This window comes from Propithecus coquereli, unplaced genomic scaffold (genome assembly GCF_000956105.1).
Source record: "Propithecus coquereli isolate 6110/MARCELLA unplaced genomic scaffold, Pcoq_1.0 Scaffold152, whole genome shotgun sequence".
Taxonomy (NCBI): Eukaryota; Metazoa; Chordata; class Mammalia; order Primates; family Indriidae; genus Propithecus; species Propithecus coquereli.
The window spans coordinates 848,299-866,674 of NW_012139636.1; the positions used below are offsets into that span (position 1 = coordinate 848,299).

An 18,376-nucleotide genomic window follows, 5' to 3' on the forward strand; every position below is an offset into this window, starting at 1 on the left:
CTTCTTGATCATGAAAGGAAGTTTCTCTGTAATTGGAGATGTTGAGTATTAATTTAACCTTTTTCGTGACTAAGTCACGCCGCTATCAACTGGAGACAGTATCTTACAAAGCTAAAATCAGAGATGTCCTCAGGGGCTTTCGAGGTGTGGTAACATTTTGCCCTTTTGCAGAATGGCCCGAGGCTACAGGGACTTCCAGATTCTTGTGCCTACTTTGAAAATTTTTTGTGTGTTCTTCCTCCTGGGCAAACCTTCAACCGTTCATCCTTGAAGCTGCTGAGGTTCTCCCCTCTGGGAAGATGCAGTGCAGAAAGTACAGAAAAGTAAATTGGATGTAGAAATCTTTAAGTCACCTAGTTTATCGGACATCAATTTCTAAACATAAGCCATGGGTGCCGGCTGGGTAGTTTTTACAGAAGAAAGAGGAGCCCCTCGCTTTCACCTGTCTGTATTTGGAAGTAACCTCGTCTCACCCAGATCATATTTCTCACATTATCAACCAGACCCGGTTGCTCCGTGCCCCTGAATGGCCCTCCTGCTCCCTCACCCCCGGCCTTTCGCTTTGGCTGTTGCTTAGTTCTTCCCATCAAAGTCCTGTCCCAATCTCTAGGCCCGTTATTACTGTCATTGCCTTCAGGATGCCATCCCTTACTGGCGTCCCCACCCCTCACCCCAACCAGAAACAAATGTCTCCTCTGAAACCCCTCTAACCGTTAGAAGAAACGACACAGTTTGGCTCTGTGGGTTGCTTGCGCAGTGTGTTATCTTCCGCAGTGGACGATGCACTTCTTGAGGGTGGGGACTTCATCACCTTTCTTTTCTGACTCTTTGGCCTTCCCCAGTCCCAAGCACAATGCTTTGTCCTTAATTGGAGCTTAAATGTGAAGTAGAGTAGGGTAATTTTATTTTATAACGATAGAACAAATATCTTACTATGGGTGGATAAATTAATGACCTAAGGTGTATCAGAATCACATGGAGGGCTTGTTGAAACACAGATTTCTGGCCCCACCTCCAGATACAGTAGATTGGGGGTTAGGGCCAAGCATTTGCAAACTCTCAGGTGACACTGATGCTGCTATTCCGGGGACTGCAGTTTGGGAACCACTGCTCTATGAATGTATTTCCTAACATTCTCACACTAAAGCTCGTAGGACAATGCCATTCTTTTCATTAGAGAGTTTATTGATTTGTCATCCCTGAGGCCTGAGCTAAAAAGGTGTCTTCCATCAGAAATTATTATGCAATCTATCTCATGTACCAACTTTCCTATTTTGTAAGATTATTGGTTCATTGTGCCTCAATAACTTGCAGCCCATTTAGTGATTAGTCCCCAGGACTAGAGCCAGAGGAATTTCATTTTATGACAGCAGGATAGAGAGGCGTATACTTTGCGGCCTGTGCACTTGGTCTACCCCGTGGGTCAAGGCTGGTCTGTGGGATGGAACACCGGCCTCCGACGCGTGTTGGAGCTCTGATGTTTTTCCTTTACGGAGACAAGTGTTTGAGCAGCAGCTGTAGGAAGAGAAAATGATCTCAATGTCAGTTGAGGTAAAATAAATGAATCCCACAATGTCTGTGGCGTGTATTTTCAAATTTCTGGGTCCTCGTATGCCCCGCGAGGCAGTTTCAAAAACTCTCCATCATGAAAGACTCAGTCTTTTATTAACGATCCAAGAAAGAAAGAGGTACTGTCACAATTGGCTTTTCACTGAAGTGCGTCATTTTCTAGAGTCAGGCCAGAGATGACACCCATGGTGGTTGCGAGGGCTCTCTCTGCTTTTTCTGCCTGGATTCTGACTTCCAACTGCTCTTCTTCGCCAGCCTCGAGGAGACCAGCCTGATTATGGGGGCCCCTGTGTCGTGTCTGTGACGGAGCGATGCTGACCTCGGTTTCCTGGACCCATTCCGACTCAGGTAATCCCACCGCCTTCCCCAGCTCGCCACACCTTGCCTAGATTGCATTGAATACAGAAATGCCAAAGCTATATTTAAATGCAAATACCAAATTGATTGTTTCTCCATCAACTAGGACCCTCCCCGCCTTCTCCCAATCTTCTTAATGATCAATTTGTGCAGCTGATCAGACTTGACAATGTGGTCAATCCAATTTAGGCATTAAGATGATTGAAAACATTGAATCACATCTTTATTTAAAATTCTGGTGAGAGTCGGAGACACACAAAGCCACCGGGAACATTGCTGGGAGTTTTCACGTACAAACTCGCTTCTACCGTAGTGCCTCTAAATTATTTTCTTTCCCAGAATCTCATATTTTTCCTAATTGTATTAATCTTTCTAGTGACGTACCTTTTAGTTGAGCTCAATAAGTACTAGGGAGTATCTCTTATGTGTTCTCCTGTCCTCAGGGAGCTCACAGTTTAGCCAAAGATCCAGAGCTCACTCACAAGAGAATGGCAGATGGTGGCGCCAGGCTTGGGACCAGGTCTGAGTTCTAATGGTAGTTCTCCAGTTCAGGGAATGGAGAGACTCTGAGGATTGGGATTGAAATAACTGGGGAAGAATCCATGGACCAGAAAGGGCCTCAGTTGGACTTTGTCACTGTGGATCGATTGGCCAGGCGGAGGGCAGAGGGGTGGCATGGCGCCTTAACAAGAAGGTGGAATGAGCCCACTGTGAGCCCGGACAGGGGGAGCCTGGCTGCCCGGGTTTGGAGGACCCTGATCCCCTGTCCCACCCAGAGCCAAACTCCCCCTCAGGGGTCCCTTATGGATCCTGGAGTAGAGCCATTTGGGGAGGCCCCACCTGCTCTGTCACCGAGGGGCCTTGGTTGGCAGTGTCCTTCTGGGGACAGTGGTCACTGCTGCTCTGCCTGGCTGGGATTCCTGCTCTCTGGGCCTGGCCTGTTTCTACCTGTCTACCTGATTCTTTACTCTTCTCTTACACACCTGCCATCCTCCCCTCTGAGCTCTGCCTGGCTTTTGTGGCTTGTCAAGGCCCGGGGATGAACCAGAGGCTTTGTGAGGTCAGTACCTGGTGATTCACAAGGTGCGATTCTGAGAAGTGGAGTTGAAGGGAGGAAACATAAGCCAAGAACATGAGTTTGTAAGTTGACACTGGGAGCAGATCAAGAGATTGCTGAAAGCCGGAATTCAGGGAGGGTCTCAGGGCTGAAGCTGGGGGTTACACAGGGGTGGGGAGCCCAGGGCCCTGATTCAGTTGGGGATGGCACGGCAAGTCCTGCCGACCCCGGGCTCTTTTCCCACTCAGCCTTTTATCAAATTGGATAAAGTAATGTGGCTTTCGCTGCCCTGGGTCTTAAAGGTGCTGAGAGTTGCCAGGCAGGGCTCCTACTCTTCCTGTCAGGCCAAGCCCTGGCCACACGCCACCTGCCTTAGCATGCTCCATGCTCAGGAGCTGAGGCCCTCGCCAGCTGAGGAGCTCAGGCCTTCTGGAATCATAGCCCTGGATCACCAGCCACCGGGAAGTGGAAGAACTAGAACAATAGTATTTGTGTTCTCTTCCCACTGCAATAATTGCCTAATACGTTGTCGCCACCCCTGCTAAGCCCAGGCCAGGGGGCAGTAAACTACAGAAGATCCATGGGCCAAGTATAGCCTACTGCCCATTTGTGTACCACAAGCAAGCTAAGAATGGTTTTTACATGTTTAGTTGGAAAAAATTAAAAGAAGAATGAAATTTTGTACCTTATGAAATTTATATGGAATTCACATTTCACTATCCCTAAATAAAGTTTTATTGGGACAGAGCCATGTTCATTCATTTCTGGATTATCTGTGGCTGTTTTGGCCCTTGCAGTGGCAGAGCTGAATAGGTACAATGGAGACCATGAAATATTTGCTCTATGGCGTTTTAAAGAAAAAGTTTGCCAACCCCTGGCCTAAGCAATTGTGTGAGTCAAGTGTTTGCAAAATTTGATGTGAGAAGCTTTTCCCCCATTAAGAAAATAAGAATGACAGATGAGTAGGATTAGAATAGGAAAGAGAGGGAGGAATGGATTTTCTAGGTTGAGATAGCCAACTGGTAACATTCTACTTGGATTTTTTCATTCATCCCTTTATCTTTCAATTAAATCTAGATGCAACATCAAGGCAATTTCGTGTTAGGATTGTCTTTAAAATGAGGCATTTGGACTTTGTGGTTTAACCTAAATATTGGAACAAATCAGTACCACATTAAAACAAACTTTGCATTTTGGAACTTTTTTATTTTTACTTGGCTCTGGGTGTGAACTATTTTATTTTAAACCAAATAAATATTTTATTTTAAATCAAGTTAAGCATTGAAGGCTTACCATGAGTAAGCTATGGCATTTAATCTTGGATATGTTTTTTCCCAATCTGGGAGGATTATATGATTCTGTTGAATAAAAACTATAGTAAAAGTTGGTGATGTGGGGTCTAGTCTTACTAACTGGTTGAGCCAGGGCAGGCTGTAGTATACTAGGGTGAAATGTACATCCCAAATCTCAGGGGCTTAGCACAACAAAAGTTTCTCACTTGCCCAGAGTTGGATTGGCCCAGTGTGTCTCTCCTGCATCCAGTATTTGAGGTTCCAGGCATCCTCCATCTTGTGATACCTACATCTCAAAACACAGCTTCCTGATGGCTACAACATGTGAAGAAAAGGGTTGAGAATTCAGACCCATTCTTAAGTGCCTTAGACTAGAAGTGACTCAGGCTACTTCCACATCCACAGTCCATTGGCCAGAACTAGTCACATGACCCTGCCTCTCTGCCTGCAGGCTGGGAAGTGTGGAGGAGCTCACAGGGTTCTTGGAGTCCCCACCACCCTGCTACACTGGGTCACTGTGGGAAGGTTTATACTTTTCTGTGCCTTTGCTCATTATTAAAGGATAATTAATCCAGTCCTACATTTCCCCACATAACTTTATGAAAAGTTCAAATAAGAGGTATGAAAACTTTAAAAGGTATAATGAATTGTAAAATAGGTAAGATATATTGGTTACCAAAAAATTAATTTCTTTATTGAGTCTTGAATAGTGATGGGCTGGAGGCAGGGTTGTCACACAGGTCCCAGTGTGCTTGGGACAGTCCTGGCATACGCCAGTGGACCTGACGTGATTATCACACAGTTCTCTCTTTCACAACGGAGATGTCCTGGGTTGGGCTATCCATGATATCATCACCCTGGTTTGACCCCAGTGGTCACCCTTTAAGGTCAATGTTAGCCGCTGTTTCTTGAGCCTTTTCTAAGACTCAGACATTGCTCCAAGATTTTTGCTGCGTTGCATCATTTAATCCCCAGAAGAAGCTTGCAAGGTAGGCACACATAATCTCTTCATTGTCAGATGAGGTAACAGAGACACAGAAAGGTTTGGCTTATTCACAGTCACACCACTAAGCAAGTGGCTTTGGCTTGGTGTGTTGATTTGAACCCGGTCTGTGCAACTCCGTGCTCTCAAGCACTCCACAGGGCTGCCTTGCTCCACCTTTGCGAATATTGCACCCTGGATCACATGGGGCCCAACTTCCCTGACATAGGCCTGGGAATCTGTTCTCAGACCACACATTGGTAGAAAGTTACAGCCCTGAGCAGTGAGTCCAGCCCTTGGTGACACCAATGAGAAGGCGAGACTCAGAGTCACCATGGGATTCTCTAGAGCCAGCAAGTAGAAGACCCGGGGCTGACTGCACGTCTCCTGGCTTCCTGTTCAGTCCCTTCCCACCTCCCTCTACTCTGACGCTGACAAGTACAGCTTGTTTTAAAACTGGGCACTGTATTTTACATAGAGAGACATGATTTTATTTTGAAATCTAGGGTGGAGTAAAACTCTAGCCAGTGAAGACTTGCCATGTGCTATGCAGTTAATCCAAACAGGCACCTTCCCAACACAAACAGCCAGGAGAAACTGAGTTCAGGGAGTTTATTTGCAAATTTGTTTATTTTTTTTTTTTAAAAAAAAGCTTATCCACAATCAAAGAACAGTTTGCTTGTGGAGTATTATCAAACAAAAAGCCATCTACTCATGAGGCTCTATTGTGACTTCCCTAGTTCCTGGCCTTCCTAATCAGTGTTTAAAACCGAACCCACAAAACCAAAGGGAACGGTCACTGAAAAATGAACCAAACGTGGCAACTCTTGCATGACTTGCTTCAAGAAACCCCCTGGAAAATTATATATGTGGTTTCTCAATGTACAAAGAAAGCTAAAGGAATTCCATTATGAAAGAAAAATTAGATGGAAATTTCTAATCCTGTCTCATAAACAATATAAGAATAACTTTAAAATATTCTGCTTTAAGCATGCATTTAATTTGTGCTCTGGGAACCAAATAATGTTGCCAAGATAAAACATTCTAATAATGATTTATGTAAATTTATTTGTACAAAGTAATGGTGTAGTTGCCTATAGCAAATTGCTTGGAATATGAAATGACATTTATGAGCTCTTTTTTTTCCCTCTGAATGAATACAATGGAGAAAATGAGAGACTCCAGAAAGGAAAAAAGAAATTCATGTTCAAGATGGAGTCTGATGCCCTGCGAGTCGGCTGGACAGGTTACAGGGTGTCAACAGTCAACAAACTCAATTCACTAGGGTTTCCGGTGATGTTCTCATTATTGAAGTCATTTTTAAGGACAAGAGAGTCTTAGAAGTCTAGAACCCTGTATTTTAGGGATCATAAACAGCTCGGACACCAAGGCTTTTTCAAAATAGCCAGTGACAGATCCTGTTCTTACAGTGCCCTGATGGAGAGCTTACAACATGGGCTGCAGACAGGCCAAATGCAATTAAAAATTGGGCAATTAATCTCAGTTCCTAGTTACTTAATCAAGGAAAGTTATGCTTGAGTCATAAGTGGGGCCCACATATTAAAAGACAAAACAAAACAAAAAATTCTCCCAAGGCCTGATTCATGGACCCACAGGGAGTTTTCATGTTGGCTGCCCAGTTAGCACCTTGGATAATGGCTCTAGGTGTTTCCCGGAAACATTTGATTAAATGGAAATCCCCATATATGTGACAGACAGAGTTTCTGGATCCATGCTTTGGCCTTGTAAATACCCAGTAGAATTTTCCATAACCTGTACTATTTGGGAAAAGTATGATGTTAATATCTTAGTTTTAGAAGGCATTTCATTTTTGTTTCACAAAGTATTTTTACTGTCCCACTTGGTTGTCACAAGTATTTCTGTGAGGTAGGTAAGAGTTTGTATTTTAAATATAGGGAAACTGAGGGGCACAGAGGTCACAGAGCAAGACATCGGCTGAATGGGAGGACAGCTTCCACCCCAATTTTTGTCCCACTGTCACCAGCAACTGCAGCGGGTGAGAGGGCTTTGCGATTCTGGAGAGCTTGCTTTATTGAAAACAAGTTCAGAGTTTTGGCCCGTCCTGTGCCATTTTGGAATTGCACTAACTACCCTGAGAGAAATGGGTTTGTCTAATTGAGCAGAATGACTGTGCAGTTGATTCCTCAGCTGCAATGGGGCCAAGGCCCGAGGGCTGAAGTTAGAGCTCTTCCGAGAGAAGGTATAAAGGCTGAGCAGGGCTTTAAAACTGAATGAAAACAACACAGGCTTCGAGGAAAGAGGGAAGGCCTGGGTTTGCAGCGGCACCGGGTCCAGTGCATGTCCCTTCAAAGCTGTAGCTTATGGCAGGGCTGGTTTGAATGAAGTGGCTCAGGACCCCCGGGTGAGGCAGTGGATGCCAGGGATGTCCATCAGCTGTAGTTTCAAACCTCAGCCCTTCCTCTCCCTAGCTGCCTGACTTCGGGCATGATTTCTGAGCTGTGGATTCTTAGAAAATAATGTAAGGTACCTGAGCCTCCATTTCCCCATCTGTAAAATCAGGATGAAGGATATTTACCTTCATAGAGATGGTGTGAGCATTAAACGAAATAATCCTTATAAAGTACTTGGCACAGTGCTTGGCAGATTGTAAACACTCAGTCTATGGCAGCGCTTAAAATTATTAGTATAGTTGTTATTCCCTAAGAATGTCTGATCCTGACTGGTAATTGAAAGCGAGATTCAGATCTACCTTTGATTTAAGTGAGAACTAATCTAAAAGATTTCTAACTCAGTTGTTTTTGTGCACCAAGATAACAAGGTGAGTGGAAGATTTCATCCATTGTTCATTTAACAAACAGCTCTTGGTGTCAAAGACCCTTTGTCAGCTGCCAGGGCGGAGGGGGTGGAGTTGGAGATACAGTCTCTTCTTAAGGGATAAGGGAGTTTGCTTATTTCATGTCTGTTTCAGGATTTTTTTTTCCTCCCATTGTTTTTTTCAACATTATCATGATTGCCATAAAAATCGACTAGATACCTATTTACACACAGCAAATAAGCACTGTGCGGGCCACTTTAATGTACATGGTCTTTTGTCTTCCAAGGATTCAGAAATTAAGCTGGTCTCAATCCTTGTTTGTTGCTGAAAGCCCAGAGCCTGCGAGTTGATCCCTTCAGACCCGTCCTGCTGGCTGGCTGTAGGGTAGGTTCAGGGCAGGATGAATGGATGGGAAGTCTTTGGTCTCAGGGCCTTTTCTTCCTGGATGTGTTCTTGGCTATTGTAGGTCAGACCTCCAGGCTGAAAGTGTGAATGCTCCCTTTTGTTAGAATTTATTTCCATTAGAAGCATATATAGGACTTTCTTATCAAGGGTTGAAAGGAATCCTATGTAGAATGTGTTGATTTTTTTTTTTTTGAGATGGCTATGTAACACCCTAGAAAAGGTGTTTCACAGAAATTCTCTGAAGGAAGATAAGGAAATGTAAAACATTCTCAAGTAAAAGGAGGAAGAAGTAATAATTCTCAGACTGTGGATCCAGTCTGGTCTGTTTCAGTGGTTTGTGGACACCCTCTGTGCGGAAGGCAGAGGGAATCCCGAGTGCTCTGCCCGAGCTCACGGTCTACCGGGGGGCAGGCATTACGTAAATATGCACAAGTAAGTGTTCAAAGATGAACTTGTCCCCCGTCTAAGGCAAAATGAGAAAAGTAAGCTCAAGATAGTGAGTTCAGTATCCTTATTTGGCAAAACAAAAAGTTGGCAATGTACCCCTGTCCTGAAACTATTTTTGAAATTTTATTGCTGTGTGAAACCCGGATCCAGGAGGCTCCTTGCCTCGGGTCCCCTTGCCCCTGTCCTTGGCGCTGTCCTCCCCTGGTGGAAATCTGGCAGGCCCCAGCCCCGCAGAGGCAGAGGGTGAGCCGTTCTCAGTCGACACGGAAAACGCGACATTGGGCTGTTCCCCGTAGTGGATGTATTTCTGTGTCCACGAGGGCTTCACCCTGACTCCGGTGTGTGCACACGAACTCCCAAAATGGACACTTGAGCATTAACTGGGGATTGGGACGTTTGGGCCCAAACTCACAACAGTGCTCAAAGCCCATAGCTCATCGGGGGTGGTGTCCACATAGCACGCGCGAGAGCCTTTCCGTTTGACCGGGCAGAATCGGGCTCCGAGGAGCCACTGGGCGTCAGAGCAGAGGCATAGACCCGGGTGTTGGAGGAGGACGAGCTGTTCTGAAGCTGACACCTATTGAAAGAGGGTGGCATTCAGACTGGCCCGGTCTGTAGGACACATGTGTCAGCTCACAGCGAAGGAGGGGAGAGGCTTTTGGAAAGGACATTATTTCTCCCCCACAGCCCGGCCAGATGACCCGTGAACAGCTGGACTTTTAGCTAGCAGGCAGGCGCCGGCACCGAGGCGTGTGTTTGCGAGATGAACACGTCTGACGGCAGGTAGTTTAAGCCGTTCTTCAGCCTGACTTTATTCCTGCTGGAAGCGGAGGAGACTTCACTGCTTTCGCCTTTTTTTCCTCCCCTGAATTCCGGAGGAAATCCTTACCCACAGTGATACGTAGTTTTGCAGGTGAACGAAAAGAGACAGAAAATTGCTCATAGAGGCTACTGGAAAGCCCGAATTACTTACCAGTTAGAGTTTAATAGATTTTGTCTGTGGTTAGTTTGATCTGTGCATGGACACATTCTCTCCAGAATCAGTCTCGAGTAAACTGGTAGGGAATCGGGCAATACGAAGTTCTGTTTGAGGACTGGGTGATTCTAGGGTGTCCCAGCAGGGACCCTGTAAGGTAAAACTGATTGTTCATTTACAGAGTGGGGTCAGGCTGTGCTGCTTGATACCTACTTACGATAATAATAGTGATGGCCTATTACTACAGCAGATAACTTTATTCCTCACATGACTGTAACTGAAACATTGTACTTAGTTGCAGTAGCCCATTATTTTATGTCTATACATGTGTATTCATGTAATGCGTATGTGTATGTAAATATATGAGTCTAATGTATAGCATGTGTGTATAAATAAATCAATTCTGTCATTTGATCCTGGGGCACTTTATGAGATTCATAAGGTTTCCTTAAGATATGGAAATATCTAAATCACCGTCATGAGAACTAGTTCCACTTTTATGTCATTGAGTCTCACTTCTTTCTTTCTTTTTTTTTTTTTTTTTTTTTTTGAGACGGAGTCTGGCTCTGTTGCCCAGGCTAGAGTGCTGTGGCGTTACCCTAGCTCATAGCAACCTCAAACTCCTGGACTCAAGCAATCCTCCTGCCTCAGCCTCCCAAATAGCTGGGACTACAGGCATGCGCCACCATGCCCAGCTAATTTTTTCTATATATATATTTTTTTAGTTGTCCAGATCATTTCTTTCTATTTTTTAGTAGAGATGGGGTCTCGCTCTTGCTCAGGCTGGTCTCGAACACCTGACCTTGAGTGATCCGCCCGCCTCGGCCTCCCAGAGTGCTAGGATTACAGGCGTGAGCCACCGCGTCTGGCCACTTCTTTCTTAGCTCTTCTATCCAGAACACATAAGTAGCCTCTGGATGTCTGTGTGCTTAACTGAACAAAATGTCAACAAGCTGCTATTTATTTTATTAAACAGCTTGAGCAGAGATGTTTGGTCTGATTGCTGCAAATTGTTAGCTTATCACCGAACTGTCCTGATGATTCTTATTATTCAATTTGCATTGCTTACGACAATAATTATTACTACATAAAAGAGCATGATGCTTTTATTTGTACAGTTCTTTCATTAACAATTTAATTGACTATTACATCCAAGCGGTTCTGCCATGTACACATCAAGGTACTGAGAGATTGGCCCTTGGCACCTTGGGAAATCAGGATGTAGGTGTAAATTGGAAGGCGCGAGGTGATGGGGGAGGCAGGTCCTTTGGCCTTGATGTCCAGGTGGTTGGCTATACCTTTCCTCCCATATTTATTTCCAAGCATTTTATGGATTCACCAATAGTGACTCTGAGCCGGTCATTTTAACAACCTAAGTAACTAGATCATGACATAGTTATTTTGGCTACTAAAATGGCTAGATTCGTACTAATTTCGAGTAATGACTAAAACAGTAAATCTGACCCAAAATGATTGAATCAGTAGGTTTGTGTAAACAGCATCTGTGTCTGTGGGGCCTGTTCTATAGAAATGGTGAAGATTTTATCGGTCACAGCTTAGCTGACTCTCTCAGACTGCACTGCAACTGTGTAAGACATATGTGTTTTGATATATTTTGCTATAGAAAAACTTAGTTTGTGGATTTTTTTTCTTTAGTGTAGGAGAGTACTACAAGTTTTGTCCTAAATTCATGTTTTATATATTAAATGAAATGAACTGAGATATGTCTTTGGAGAAATGAGATAATGGCGTTGAACTTGACTCTGGTGGGTGCCAACCCATAGTGATGTTCAAGGAGACGCGTTTTAAAACGTTGGATTTAACAGGGAAAATAAAATGAACAAACGAATTCCCATTTGGCCAGGCCCATCCTGACTTCTGAAAGGATGAATACATCTGTTAGTCAAGAGTGTCATGGAGTCAATCTTCCGTATCAGAATGGGAGGCTGTTAAGATGATTGCCTTTTCCTCCATTGGTGGATGGTCCATTTAGAGCAGTTTACGAGGTCTAGCTTTTGCACCTGGGAACATGTTCCCTGGGCTCAGGAAAGGAATGAATGGGGGTAAATTAACCTCACAGAGGGGTTACGGGAATTGTTAGAGAGCTCAGTTTTATAATTTACCTTTTGGAAAGAAGTTTGTCCTGTCGTAATTAAAAATTCTGTCTACGCCTGTGATGACCCACTGAATTCCTAGTACTATGTGGGTGCCCAGTCTATTTTAATATAATGGAACACTTGACAGTGAATTACCAATTGGGAAGAAAAAGGTCACATCCTGGTGGCTAAGTTGTGCGTATATATCCCTTAGGATTGGCTAGGTTATAGGGTAACAGACAACCCCTAAAACTCAGGAGCATAAAATAGCGATGTTTTATTTCTTGTTCACTCAACATGTCTGTTGGAGATCGGCTGGGACTCCACTCTGTGTCATCTTTGTCCCCATTCCTGGTTGAGGCTGGTGGGATGTTTCCCATCACCATGGCTGAGGGAAAGAACATGACAAAGCAGGTGTTGGCTCTTAAGGTTGTCCAGTAACGACGCGTGTCGCTTCCACTCACATTTCACTTGGCCAAAGCTGGTCGCATGGCCACACTTAACTTCGGGTAGGTGGGGAAATGTAATACAACTGTGTACTTGAAGGAGAGAGAGCTGAAATATTTATAAATAGCCCTATGATGTCTGTTGCATATGCCTTCAGTGTAATAGATCGAACTCTAGACGCCTCGCTCAACAGAAGCAAGTGAGTAGAATTTGAGAATTCTTTATGTCCTTCTAAGGAAAATGGACTCATCTTCTGAAGTAGGGTTGCTTCATCTCTTCAGCACTGTCCCTTCTAGGGATTGAACCAAGGGGTGGTGTGGGGCTCTAGGCCTCCAAATCTGCATCTCACTCACAGATCCAAGCCACTCAGTGTGCTTGTTGTGCGGGTGCAACATCACCTGGCATCCCCTGGCCTTCTGCTTGCTAGCCAGCCAGAGGGCCCCTTCTAACACATTACCTGCCATGTGAGTTGTATTTAACTCACACTAGTTTTGAGCCTGGGACCCTGTGAAACATATGAAGACTCAGTTATCTGAAACAAATTCAGTAAGTGTGTCGTGAGTCACATACAACTCAAGTGGGGTGCAGCATAAAAATTGATTCTAGCGCCACGTGAGTTGCACAAAACTCATGCACAGAAAACAGTAAAATATAACAAATTTTTCATTAAATCAGAAAGGATCATTTTGTCTTTGAAATTTTTATTCTATTTTTGTGATAAAACACTGTGGCCCCAGGGAAAAAAATTTTTTTCAAGTGTGGCAGTCAATGTGTTAATCTTCCAGATGGAAATCTGGAACAACTATGGTTCCTTAGTTTCTCCTTCTGAGTGTTCACTGTGGACTGTCCCAGTGTTTTAAGTCATCGTGTATGTTTCATCTTCTAAGTGGGCATCTGCACATTTCTTCTTACAAGAACAAACCCCAGTTGGTTTGGGCATCGGTCTCTGCTTACTGCTGACCGGTAGAGAAAGTTTCCCTCATTCATGAAGGTCAGAGTAGCATCTGTTTTCCTTGGCTGGGTTCTCTCTGTTCACTTCTGTTAGTCTCTCCTGGGCTGCTCCAAGGCATTTGCTGAAAGTCTCCCTGCTTGGAACAGAATACATGGGTCCGGGCTCAGGTTCCACCAGGGCCTTAGTGATGTTCTTCAAGGCCCCCAAAAGAATTTATGTCCACACAAGAGAGTCTCGCTTTGCTGGCAAATTCAGCTATCTGGAATACAGCCAGGAGCGGGATAGGAACAACAAATATCTCAGCGGACAAAACAGTTATCTCCTAATCCGTGCACTAAACTTTAAGTAGATCCTTGCTGGGTTTGTGTTCCTAATGCAACCTCCTTCCTAATTAACTCAGTTTTCTGATCCTCTTTTACAGATGAGAAAACTGAGGCACAAAGAGGTTAAATAATTTGCCTAGAGTCTCAAAGCCATGAGTGGTAGAACTGGTTCTTGTGATTCTAGACTCAGTAGGATAATCAGTGTTTACGAAGGTGGCAGTGAGATAAGGAAAAAGGTTGAACTGTATTTAATGCTCTCTCCTTTTTAGAAAGTAGGAGAGAAATATGTAATAATTGTAGGACGATTGCCTTCAAAATAGCCGGTTTTGTTTTTTAATTCTAGTGCGTGATGAGTATCAGTTGGCTGAGAAATTCCACTAAGTGGAACTGTGCTCCCAGATTCTGCCAAAGAATGAGGAGTTGCTGAACATCGAGTTTAGCTAGTGTATAAATAGACGCTTATGAAATGCTTTTTTGCACAATCAAGATGAAACCACGACTCAGTCTGTGTCATGATGATCAGCTTGGTTCTGGTATGCTTGGGTGGGAGGTGGAGGGCTTCAGGAATATCTCAAAACAGGGGCAGGCCCCGCCTGCGCAACTGAGGATGGCTGCTTCGTACAGGGACATACCCACGTGGAAGCCAACGGTGACCGGCTCGCCGGCGTTCACCCAGATCCTCCATCTGGACGCACCTCACAGTTTTCAAAGCACAGTCGTGTGCTCAGAACAGCCCTGCATGTTAGGCCAGTCAAGTCTCAGTGCCATTTCTGTCCTTCAGGTGAAGACGGTGAGACTTGGTGGGGTTTACCCAAGGCCACAGCCCCAGGGAGTAGCAGAGCCAGGTGGAGCTCCTGTTCTCTCTCCCCCCAGTGCTGCTCTGTCAGTTCCTGCTCTGTTCGTACACTGGGGGAAGGCACCCAAAGCTGATCTTTTCCATACTCCGAGAAGCTTTCTTTCCCATTTAAAAAAGTCCAGGTCCACAAAGAAGGTAGAGAAGGAAAGCAAAGGCCTAGTCACAACATGAACCACTTTGCTTTGAGACAGAACAGAGACTTGAGATGACACGAACTAGAGAAAACACACCCTTGAACCTCAGGCAGTTTGGAGACAAGGCTTTCTTTATCTGCTTCTGCAGGCAGCAGCCTTCACTGTCTGGGCCCAGGACAGGGCTGAGACTTCCCCAATTGCTGGTCACCCTAACCCAGCCAGTGGAGCGACCCACATCCTCCCCAGCCTGCATGCACCCTGGAGAGGGGAAGAGGAGGGGTTTGGCTAATGGTCAGACGCTCCTCCCAGAGCTTTGGTTCTGGGAACCTTGGGGTGGTCCCAGACAGCAGCTCTGACCTCAGGCTTGACTGTGCTACTAACTAGCTCAGGGCTAGACTTGAAGCCAGTTAGGGGAACCCTGGGTCTGAACTCTTCTCATCTGCAAATTAAAGACTTCACACCCTCACTCGTAATGAAAGAATACTGTTTGTCGCTTGTCTGACTGACAAATATTTAAAAACTTGAGACTATCCAGTTTTGGAGAGGGGCTGGAGAAAGGCATCCTCGCTCAGCTTTTGGGTCAGGACACATTAGCAGAGCATCTTGGGAGGGCATTTGGCAATATCTGTCAAAATTTATGATGCACAAAGACAGAAAATTCACCCTTAGGAATATATTCTATAGATTTTCTCAACAACGTATTAACAACTGGTGCATGAGGCTATCTTAATATTGTTTGTAATAGCAGTAGCCAAAATGGGTACAACCTCAATATCTATCACCAGAGGGGACTGGTTCCATGCACAAATGGTGTGTTCTAGCACACTGGAAAGCATTTAAATAGAAAGATATGGAAAGGGTGCAAAGATATAACAGTAATAAGTAATAACAATACATGTTTATGGGTACCATCTACCGTCTAAGAAGTTTGCATGTATTAATTCCTCTATCCCCATCATACAGGTGAAAAAATCAAGGCACAGTGAGGTTATATAACATGCTTAAGGTCATAATGTAGTTAGAAGGTGGCATGGGGGTGGCAGGGACACACCAAGTATTCGGACTTCAGAACTTTACTCATTGCCTTACTAAGTGAAAAAAGCAAGTTGTAGGAAAGTGGGATCCTATTTATGTAAAAAGCTCACATCATTTATGTGTGTTTGTATATGTGTATATATGCTCATATTTTCATAATTTTGGCAGGATACACAAGAAAAAAGTAGGAAGGATCGGGGCTCAAGGCAGGAGGGAAAGAAATTTTTTCCTTTAATTTTATGTCTTCCTGTGCTGTTTTGCCTTTTTTAAAATTTTTTTAAGAGTATCACTTTTTAAAATTTTCTTAAACATTTACATCTGTTTAGGTGGTAAGAACTAGGGACCATTTAAAATTTTTTAAATCTTTCATGTTTAAAAATTATCTAGTAAATAATTGTATTTTTAAGTGGACCCTCGCCAAGAGCCCCTTTCCAGATCAGAAATTTCCCATGTACTCAGCCCCGTTTCTCTAACATGTAATGAAACCATGTTCCCTGGCCACAAGGCGCTAGAGTTAGGGCAGGTGGTGGTGGACAGCGACATGCACCTCAGGAGATAAAGCTCGGAGGTCATTCCACTGTCTGCTGGAGGTGGCCTTGTTTTGCTGGGCCAGCCCTCACTTGCTTCCCCAGCAGACAGTTGTGTCTGAGTCTAGGGTGGTGAGAGCTGCGGGGAGAAGGGGCGAGTGATGTGCAGCTGCCTGTGCTTGGGAGTCCTGGGCAGGTTCCAGCAAGTTCCATCGGGCCTGGATCTTTCCGAGTTCCTGGTTATTACCATGGCCAGCAGTGATGAGTACCAACAACGAAAGCTGACACTTCTGTGCCAGGCACTATGACTGTCTCTTCATGGGAAGGCAGTGTGCCCCCACCCTGCTGTATGCCCTGGGGATCAGCGTGGTGACTGGAACAGTAACTGAACTGAGGAGACCCCTAAGAGAAGGGAAACACTCGAAGGAAATGGTCAAGGTTCCCAGTTAGCTGCCCCAAGTCCCCCTGTAATTTTCTACACCGTGTTAAAGGTTTGCTTTAGTGAGGGAGGCCTTGTATCTTGCAACCACTTCTGATAGTCCGTTCGTACTTACAGCACTCACCCTACCGTGTTGTCACTGCTGCTACGGTGTGTCCATCACTCGGCTGGGGGCTCCTGGTGGGGAGGGTCTTGGTTCATCTCTCTCATCCAAGTGCCTAGAACTGGCCCTTCGTTCGGACTCCAAGTACGTTTCCAACATGGATTGGGTTCATGCTCACAGGCAAAGCAGTTAATCTGAGCAGTCAAGAGGCACTGGAAAGCACCTGGCACAAAAAACATATCCCCTGCACTTGCCGTCACTTGGAAGAGAGATGAGAAGGAGGAGAAACAAGTGGAGCTCCATTTTAGCCGTATTTGGTAGCAAAATGGCGGCCCCAGGGATGCTGGACGTACTGGTTACTCACATCTCAGTTTGCTTTCAGCAGATTAATTTGTATGCCTTAGTCAATTAAGTTGTAGTTTAGGAGGGGACAGATACTAATGGAAAAGAGCTAAAAAGGAAGAAAAATAAGTAGAAGCAATAGAGCAGAGGCACTGGGAAGTTGCTGGAGGCTGGAGAACTGGGAAGTTCCTAGAGGGGCAGCCCTGTGTCTGCTCACCGGCTTCTCCGGGTGCTGATCACACTGTGACTCACGGGGGCAGCTGGTAGAAACTTGTGTGTGTGTATGTGTGTGTGTGTGTGTATGTGCGTGTATGTGCATGCACATGTGCATGATTTATACAAGTGAATACAGCTAATGAGATGGCGATGGGAATGACCCCAATATTCTGTACAGATAATCAGCTTGGAAAAAAATACTGTTCACTTAATCCTGAAAACTGGAATAAACATTTCAATCAATTTTACAATACAATCCAGAATGATGTCCTAGCTTACTGTAGTTAGACAGTTCCAGAGCTGAGATTTAATTTAAGTGGAAAATTCCAAGAGTGTCTTCCCCCTCAGTCCATGGCAGCAACAAATCTTCATCTACTGGAGAGCACGTAACGTGGTTTCTCAGTACCTGAAATGATGAATAGCTGAGGTTGGAGGTGTTAGATTGCTCTTCATCTTCTTTGCAGTGCTTAAACCTGCACGTTTCAGGGAGCCCCTTTTTTGCACGGGGTGAATGGTACAAAACACAACTTGTTTGGCATGTGTGGCCATGTTGAAAACTCCCTGCTAGATATTACTGATGAGTGAAGCAGAAGGATAGAGCCCACTTCATAAACTATGTTAAGGAAGTTTTCACAGCAAAGGTTTGAAGGAAGGGAGAGTCATTCAAAAGTTTTCTAGCTATTGCTGGAAAGGTAGCTTGACACTATAGCCATGTGTATATGGCACCAGGACCACTTTTCCATGGGCTGCAGAGGGTGGATGCTCTTGGCCATGATTCCGAGGAAGGCTATCTCCAAGAAGAGTAGGCACTTGAGCTGCCTCTGTGCTCCAGGTTAGCTTAGGGAGTCCCAGGAAATGGGGCACGTCTGGGAAACAGTAAGAAGGTTGGAGCATTGCAGGGCCCCTCCCCCACATGTGACACCTCTTTATTCCTTTGTGCCGTGTCACTGAGCTGATGAATCTGGAAAAGACTGGGGTCTGCTCCCTCTGCACAACCTAGGCAGGGGACAGTGGGTTGGGAGAT

At 44.9% G+C, this 18,376-nt stretch overlaps 1 protein-coding gene across 1 annotated transcript in view; it reads left to right on the forward strand.

Moving 5' to 3' along the window:
- Window positions 1-1,824: 1,824 nt before the first annotated feature.
- FOXN3 (forkhead box N3) overlaps window positions 1,825-18,376 on the forward strand; it is a 270,833-nt gene continuing 254,281 nt past the window's right edge. The window contains exon 1 of the mRNA XM_012640412.1: window positions 1,825-1,917. The gene's annotated coding sequence lies outside the window, so the exon portion shown is untranslated. The remainder of the gene's footprint in view (window positions 1,918-18,376) is intronic.